Raw genomic sequence first — 7,823 nt, forward strand, 5'->3', positions numbered from 1 at the left:
TATCTGTATCCAGAGAAAGAACTGATAAATAGATGTATAGAATGATTTTTACATACATGCATACATATATATGTGTATGTGTATACATGTGTGTATATATGACTATATATACATATATATATATACATGCACACACATTTATGTTGAATGATAGCCATCTCTAGGGTAGGGGAAGGGGAGGGGAAAAAAAGAAATTTACATGATAATTTTATTATATATTTAAAAAGGATAGAGTTGCAGTTTTATATGCAATCATCTTTTTATATTACTATGTTATGGAAACACTTGTTTTATTCCACAAATTAAAAATAAAACAAACAAAAAAGAGAACCTCTGGGGAAAAAGAAAAAAAATAGCGTGTTAAATGCACAGAATTTAAAGTAGACGCTATTTGCATGCTGAGAAATATATGGTGTGTAATAAAAAAAAAAATCTTTCAAGGCAATGGCCTGTTCCTCCTACATGCTAGCTTTGTAGCTAGATTTATGCAGAGGATTCTTTTTTTTGCTTCTCTCTTAAGGTCCTGTCTGCCTGCAGCTCTAGTTGGTGGACAGAGACAGGCAATCTGAGGTCTGAGTCTATATCTTTTACTCAGAAATCAATCCTTAAGAATTAAGAAAAGAATACACAATTAAGTGCCCCGCAAACGGAGGAAGGAGGAAATCAGACAAGAAAAATCAAGGATCCAAGGAACATATGAATTCACCGAGTCTAGGATAGGATTTTGTGAAGCTTGCCTGGAGCAGACAGCAGCTTTCTTTGTTCCTGGGCTGCTATGAGAAAGCTGTTTTTCAAGCTTGTAGGCTTCTGAAATGCTGGCTTCCTACCAGCTAACATGGATTCTAGCTACCCTCAGAAAGGGGAAGACCAAGAGGAGTGCAAAGAAAGCTTTTCCTTCCTCCTCTTGTGCTAAATAAGGATGTCTTTTATAACTATAATAATGAATTAACTTCTTGAACCTTAATTTCCTCATCTGTAATATTCTGAATTAGACTAGGTAATCTCTAGGGTCTTTTTCAGCTCTGACATTCTATGATAATATTCTATGATAATAATGATATCTAAGAGCACTGAGAATTAGGTTGATGAATTAACCTAATCCCCTTCCCCTCCCTAGAGACTAAGGTGGGAGGAAGGTCATGCCTCCCACATGGTGGGGGAGTAATTTTTGTATCTTTGTGATTGATTATACCTTTTGAAGTAAATATGTATTTGTAAAAGCTAATGTGACTGTCATGACTAAATGGAACTGTGTTTCAGGGGGTGACCTCCCACATTTGAGGTGTTTGTGTTTGTCCTTTGTTTGGGGGAGTACCATCAGTGGGAACTGGAGCCATTTGCAGAGAGCTTAAACCCACCCTCCCCCCAAACCTCCTGAAGACTACAATCGAATCTACCTGGCCTTCAGGTAGTGGCCCCCAATTGGGGCTTGGGATAGGCAATGTTAAACTATATTCATATACGTGTGTCAAGATACCTCCTCAGAGACTTATGATGAAAAGTACTCTCCATCTCCAGAGAAAGAACTGGTGGAGTCTGAATGCACATTGAAGTACACTTTTTCTTTACTTTCTTTATTTTTCTTGGTTATTTTTTGGAAGGGCATGTTTTCTTTCACAGCGCATGTGTTTTGCATGATTACACATGTTTAATGTACATCAAATTGTTTGCCTTCTTAATGGGAAGGAGTGGAGGGAGAGAGAGAATTTGGAACTCAATGTAAAAAAAAGAAAAGATGTTAAAATTATTTTTACATGTAATTGGGGAAAATATAAAACACTAATTTTTTAAAAATATCTCTTTACAATACCTAACATTACTCCTCCAGTTTGCCTACTTCAGTTGGAAAGAGCAAGCCTTTTTATTTCTTCTTAATATGGTTTACATTGCATTTTATTTTGACATAACATGCCCTTCCCAATAGATCCTTTGACACCCAAACAAACATCCTACAAACTGTATTCCCAGAAAAATTTATCAATTAACAGAAAGACAAGACTGTTGGAAGGAGAAAGCTTTTTAAACAACTGTGGAAAACAGCAAGGTTGGCAAATTCTGCTAGATCCTGCCACCTCTGACATAATGCTTTCAATTATTGATTAGTCAAGAGTCCTAGAAATTTCAGGAGCTAACATTTCTTTTTAAATTACTTTATTATGTTGAAAAAAGTACAAAAGGAATTGACACCAATTTATAAGAGTAACACCCATTTCTCAGCAGATAAGCAGTCAAGGGATATGGACAAGCTAGATGATGGTGATAAAAAGACAAAATGAAAAATAGACCTTACCCTCAAGGAGGTTAAATTCTAATGAAAGAGATGAAGCATGTAAGGAGGCAAATGAATAAAATTGGAAAAGAAGAGAACACTAATGATTAGGTAGTTTTGGAAATGCTTCCCATACAAGGGAGTACTTGAGTTGAACCTTTAAAGACACCAAGGATCATAGAGGTAGAGGTCAGCTAAGGGAAGGATGGAATCTAGGCATACGGGATAGCCTATGCAGAGGTGAGAGGGAGGGATAGGAATGCTCAATTGGGAGATTAGCCAATAGACAAATCAGGCAGGAACATATTGCAAATAATTAATTAATTTTAATTCTCTAGTCACCTCAGCTAGTGGCCACTCCCATCAAGACCCTCCCTAAATCCTTCCTCTAGTTACCCCAGACTACTTGGCCAACCCTACATCCCTCCCACAATCTTTCTGTATATAAGATCCATCTTGCCTCCATGAAAATGCTTAGATTCAATCTAGCTCACTTATCAATACAGTGTCACAAATGCTCAGATTTCTTGAGTCTGGTCAATACTTTTTCTTTATTTTTCTTGGTTATTTTTTGAAGGAGCATGTTTTCTTTCACAGCACAACTTACATGGAAATGTATTTTGCATGATTATACATGTTTAATGTATGTCAAATTGCTTCTTAATGGGAAGGAGTGGAGGGAGAGAGAGAATTTGGAACTCAAATTGAAAAAAAGAAAAGATGTTAAAATTGTTTTTACATGTAATTGGGGGAAAAATAAAATACTAAATTTTTAAAAATATCTCTTTACAATACCTAACATTACATAAAATAACAAAATAACAAAACTAAACTAAAAACCAAAAAAAAAAAAAAATCCTCTAAGAAGACAGAAGAAGGATGCCCAGAGAGACTGCTGCTGCAGTAGGCACTGCTGGATCAGGGGTTTGGCTTGAGATCTCCTGGGCTGAGAAAGGAGACCTTTGCCCCACTCTACCCTCCTGCCAGCCTCTCCTTGTGGAGTGTCTGTCCTCCCTCAGTTTGGGCTTGGGTACCTCATGTCTGTCCCGGGCGCTGTCCTCTCCTGTGTGTCCATATCTGACCTCCCATGAGCCCGCCCCCTCCCTACCTCCTTCCTCTCATTTCAAGTGAGGCCCCCGCATAGCTGGGTCTGCCTCATGTCCCTCCCCCTCCTCTCACTTCTCCGATCTCAGCCCTGTGAATCTTGGGTCATTCCCCTCCCTCCATTTGAGCCAGATTCTCTGTCTCCTTCCCTCTCTCTCTTCCATCCCTCCCTTTGGCCCTGGGCAAATTTGCATTATATAAAAATTGCTTTATATATATATTGCTTTATATATAATCTGCTTATATATAGAGGACTGCAGAAAGGTCCATTTACATAAAGAGAGAACTTTCTATATCTACGAAGGGAAAGCATAGCTTGGAACAACTCCTGGAAGGGCTTTAAATGAAAGCTGTATTTTATCCTAGAGTTAAGAGAGAGCCATGAAAAGTTGTTTTCAACTTAAGCCATTACATGGCTTAAGAGTTGTCCTAAACTTCACTGCATCATAAATTCTCCCCAAAATCCACTTTCAGGATGGTATGTTCTATGACTTGTAGCTATATACTATGGCAATATTGATATTGGAGAAATGAGATCTTCAGGACTTCAAAGAAGATGCCCATTGATTGAGGAAGGGCTAAGAAAACATTGTATATTAACAGTCCTCAAATGTTTTGGTCCCAGGAGCCTTTTATATGTTTAAAAATTATTGAGGACCCCAAAGAGGTTTTGTTTATGTGGGTTATACCTATTGATATTTACCAAGTTTGAAATTAAAACTGATAATTTTATCAATCAATATTTATTGATCCATTTAAAAACAATTAAAAACATTTAAAAACAAAAACAATAAAACTATTATATATTAACACAATATATTTTATGAAAAATAATAACTATTTTCCAAAACAAAAAAAAATTGTGACAAGAGTAGCATTTTTTAACATAGTTTTGCAAATCTCTCTAATATCTTAATGTCTCTCTAACTGTCTTAATAGAAGACAATTGGCTATTGTATCTGCTTCTACATTAATCTGTGGCAATTTGTTGTTTTGGTTTTAGTTTATGAAGAAAATCTAGCCTCTCACAGATATGTTGTTGGAAAATGGAGAAATATTTTAGTAGCCAAATAATGTCTTAATATTATTATGAAAGTAGTTTTGACTTCAAGATCTTCTGAAATGGCCTGGTGGACTTCCAGGAGGCCCTCCAACCACACTTTGAGAACCATTGGTGTACATGAGCATAACAGAATTCCCACACCATAAGAAATGATGAATATGAACAATTCAGAAGCAGAAACATGAGAAGATTATGAACTTATGCAGAATAAAGTAAGCAAAGTCAAGAAAATAAGATATATAATTGTTGAGGTTTAGGCATGCTTAGGACTTCAAAATACTGATGTACCAGGTCCTGCTGAATGAATTTGACTTAAGCCTTCTTTCAGTCAAAGAAAAACAAAATTTATTTAAGATCCTCCATATTGGCCAGACTCAAGAAATCTGAACATCTGTGACACTGTACTGACAAGTAGGCTAGATAAAATCTGAGCTAGCTTGAATTTGAGCGTTTTCATGGAGACAAGATGGATCTTACATACAGAAAGATTGTCGAAGGAATGTAGAGTTGGCCAAGTAATCTGGGGTAACTAGAAGAAGGATTTAGGGAGGGTCTAGATAGGAGTGGCCACTAGCTGAGGTGACTAGAGATCAGAGACCAAGAAAATGGGATTTTGATGGGGTCAAAGGAGGGAAGTAGTCAGAGGCAAACCAGAGGTAAAAGATAGTGGAGGGCTAGGCTAGGTTAAAGCTAACAGACTTGGGCATGAAAAGCCAAAGCAAGTAAGAAGACTCAAGGAGAGTTCAAGGTTGGGTTTTCTAGGACCTATGGACAATTGGTACTCAAATTCTTTTGGAGTAAGGGCAAAGGTCTCAGTTTGGGCCTGTACCCTGTCAAAATGACTACTACAACATAAGCAGAAAAACTTAAGATGAAACTGAAAGCAATCTAATTTTCATGAGCAAGTTTGACTTTAGAAAAAAAAGTTGAGAAAATGTATTTCCTTTCCTCTCCCTCTTTACAGCAGAGGGAGACTGTGGGTATGATAAATTGTATAATATTGCATATATAGTTTTTGCTGAACTGCTTCCCCTCCCTGCTTTTCTCTTTTAATCTTTTTTTTTCTAAAAAGAATAGATCATTATGCAGGAAAGGAAAGAGGGACATATAAAGAAATGAAGGTGATGTTAAAAATTATCAAAGAAAAGATGTTAATACTAATATTATACCATGATTTAGACTCAAATGTACCAGAAACAGTTATGTTTAATTTATCATATTCTATATCCATGCCATTTCTAACAGTTTTTCCTCATTCACCTGTCTCACATAAAGTGACTTTACTTCATACTCTCTCTATCTCTCTACATATATATATATTACTTTTATGTTATATATTACTATATAATACATATTCAATGTATATACATACATACATACACACACACATATATAGATAGATAGATAGATAGATAGATAGATATACAAGCCATCCCCTTCCATCCCATTTCCTCTGAAAGACTGCCCCTCTTTGTCATCCTTATTCTCACTTTGTTTTCAAATTCTTCCTGCCTGGAGGCTCATTTTCTAATGTCTACAAATGCCCAAGTCTCCTATATCCTGAAAAAACCCTCACTTGATCTTTCTACCTCTGCTATCATCCTACATCCCTTCTGCCCTTGTAGCTAAACTCCTCAAAAAGGCTGTCTACAACTGGTGCCTCCACTTTCTCTCCTCTCACTCTCTTCTTAACCCATTATAATCTAGCTTCTACCCTTATCATTCCATTGAAACTTCTTTCTCCAAAGATACTAATGATCTCTTACTTGCCAAATTCAATTACCATTCTATCTTCATTCTCCTTGACCTCTCTGCAACTGCTCACACTTGGTCACTCTCTCCTTGACGCTTTATTCTCTCAGGTTTTTAAGATACTACTTTCTTCTGAGAACAAACCTTAAATCTGAAATAGTTTTAGAAAGAAATTTATTTGATCATTTGGCAGAGGAGAGAAGAAGGGCTAGCTCCCTACGTAATCTCAACAACTCTAAGGGTCTTCCTCTCCCAGCTTGATTTTTTTTTTTGGATTAAAGGGGCCATTGTCACTTGACTGACTCTGGAGAAGAGAGTGAAGACAATGACTTTGCACAGCTCTGCCTCACTTCAATCCAATTCACTTGCAAAGCAAGACATCATCCTCTTGATGTCTTTGGTCCTCTTAGAGAATAAAGAACCAAGAACAATAACAACATCTTGAAGTGGACAAGTAGATATTTTAAACTCAATATGTCTAAGAGAGAACTCTTTTATATATATTGTTGACCTGAAAACTTGGTTAAAGAAAAGGCAACAGGCTAAATGTGCCAGGCCTAGAGGCCTGAGGGCTACCCGAGTCTTACCTTACCTCTATCGCAGGTCTTCGGTTGGCCAAACCGGATAAATGTATGAGAGAAGAGACTTTCTGGAGTCGAACAAGGGTTAAGCTTTTATTCAGGGTCCTGGTTACAAGTGCAGGGGGAATTCTTCCTTAGGAGGGAGCGAGGAATCTCCCAAGGAGGCAAAGATCTTATAATAAGAGATTGGAAGTAGAAGTGTAAGTGGGGAGAGAGGGGGAGGGGAGAGCGAAGAGAGGAAAAACGGAGCCTTCTGTCCTGTAATGACCCCTCCCGAGCTAAGAGAGCCTTCAGGCTTTCCTGATCCTAATTAAGCTCTCCAGCCGCATAGTTTGCACCTGAATACCGTGCCTGTTAGATAACAATAGGTGTGCCCAGATCCGGGACAGTCTCGAGGGGGATGCTCCTCCCATCACGTTTCTCACGGGAAGAGGCGGAAATACACGAGATTGCTTGGTCTCACTCCTCGATTCCCTGCTGTTTTCTGGGGGGCCTCATGAGAACTCTAAGATTTAGAAGTTCCCACCTTTACCCGCCCGAGACTGTCCACATGGAATTGAGCTTCCATCCCCAGCATCAATGCATACATTTTATGATTTAATTAATTAATTAATCAATTCCCTATTAAAGAAAACGGTAACATAATGCATTATGGAGCCAGAAATGTTCTGGCTACCCAGTGCAGAAATCTTCTGGCTTATATACATTTTTCTGTGAGAAAGGAACTCTCCTAGTTGAACAAATCATAAATTTAGTAAGACAAGACAATTAACAAAGTAATGTTGGTCAGGCCTTGCAATTCCAGGCTGGGTAAACATATGTTTCAATGACAAGGAAGGAAATCTCACCACTAGTAAGTGGCAGGCTTCCTGCCCTAAACAGATAACTAACATAGGAAAGGGTAAACAATGTTCAATAGAAATTACGACCTAAGATGTCTATATTTTCTTTACCATTAATATGCCATAACATAGTATGTATCTATAGATAATAAGATATAAAGGAAAGTTCCATTATTCAAGATAGTGTCTTAAAGGTCTCCTAAGGAATGTAG

Source organism: Notamacropus eugenii, chromosome 2, assembly GCF_028372415.1.
Source record: "Notamacropus eugenii isolate mMacEug1 chromosome 2, mMacEug1.pri_v2, whole genome shotgun sequence".
In the NCBI taxonomy this organism is placed as follows: Eukaryota; Metazoa; Chordata; class Mammalia; order Diprotodontia; family Macropodidae; genus Notamacropus; species Notamacropus eugenii.